The 1,202-nt window shown below is 36.7% G+C and overlaps 1 long non-coding RNA gene across 2 annotated transcripts in view; it reads right to left on the bottom strand.

The window, feature by feature from the left end:
- LOC106013215 overlaps positions 1–1,202 on the bottom strand; it is an 8,885-nt gene that overhangs the window by 1,736 nt on the left and 5,947 nt on the right. The window contains exon 2 of one of the 2 annotated variants that reach the window (XR_001185279.2): positions 679–775. This is a non-coding gene — a long non-coding RNA (uncharacterized LOC106013215). Of the gene's footprint in view, positions 1–678; positions 1,149–1,202 lie in introns of those variants that run through there. The other variant, XR_004859167.1, reaches the window with a different exon arrangement.

The following is a 1,202-nucleotide window of genomic DNA, read 5'->3' on the forward strand; positions in this document are numbered from 1 at the left end:
AACGCGACTTTTCTCAATACTTTTTTGAATAACTCCACCATTTATCGTCCAATCTTCACGAAATTTTCACAGAATGAAGAGAAGATGTTATACTAAAAATGTGTCTGTTGAATTTTTTATATTTGGATAGTTTTTTGTTGGTGGTGTCTGGAGTGTGAATCTTCACGGATTTTCAGAAAAATATTCTTAAAATTTTTTTTTATTCGTTTAGGGAAAAAAAAGAGGCAAATTTTTAGATTTAATGTTTGTTAACACGCATGCAAAAAAAAAAAAAAGAACCCCAATCAATTTCCATGAGCAGTAAGTGCGGTATTCATTACTTAAGACATGTCAATAAAATCCAATATGACCGCCGTATCCATGGAAACGAAACTTTTTTGTCAAATTCGATTGCGGTTTTTAAGATTCCTTACTATGCTTGTTATATGTTTGAAATTTGGTAAAATTCGGTCCAGTAATAAGCGAGATAGCCTTCAGGTGTAGCCCCCCGCCCCCCTTCATAGGGAATTTTGTGATTGTTAATTTTTTTAATAGGCCAGATATTGCCCCAAAACAATGCAAATTTAGGGCCTTTGTGGTGAGACCATGAGGGTGAGTAAAATTACGAGAAAAAAAAAATGGCTCAGGCAGACTTGATAATGACTTGTTGCTAGTATGCCTAGATTTAGCACCGCTCACCACAACAAGCACTCCTATTATATTCGGCCTTCTGGAATCAGGGATGTGACTTAGAGAAGCTGGAAGCCTCAGGTTCAACTCTAGCACACCTTCAAGGCTGGTTGGAAGAAAAAGAACCACTGGCAATGTTGTTTAGAGAAAATCACAGAATGTAGAAGTGTAGAATTCTGTGGAGAAAATAAAATAGCCAACCAGGCATAACTACCAACCAACAAGACGTCGGCATATATTTATCATTAAATTATACATTCTGTCTCATTTGCGGAACCGATGCCAAACAGTTTGAAACAGCATGTGTAACAGCAGCAGCATACAGGGGTCCATGGAAGTTGGCGTCAATCGACGGAAATTTTAGAAAATTATGTTACGAAAGTTTATTAAAGAAATAACGTTAATCATCTAAATGTTGCGTTTTTTTTGTTTAAATGTGGTCAGTATAGATCTTTAACTCATTCGCTACGTATTATTTTCGGCTTGTGGACGAATTCTTTTCGGGAGGGCGAAATGAGATGATGGCTAGTGCG

The sequence above is a fragment of the Aplysia californica genome, unplaced genomic scaffold (assembly GCF_000002075.1).
Source record: "Aplysia californica isolate F4 #8 unplaced genomic scaffold, AplCal3.0 scaffold00723, whole genome shotgun sequence".
In the NCBI taxonomy this organism is placed as follows: domain Eukaryota; kingdom Metazoa; phylum Mollusca; class Gastropoda; order Aplysiida; family Aplysiidae; genus Aplysia; species Aplysia californica.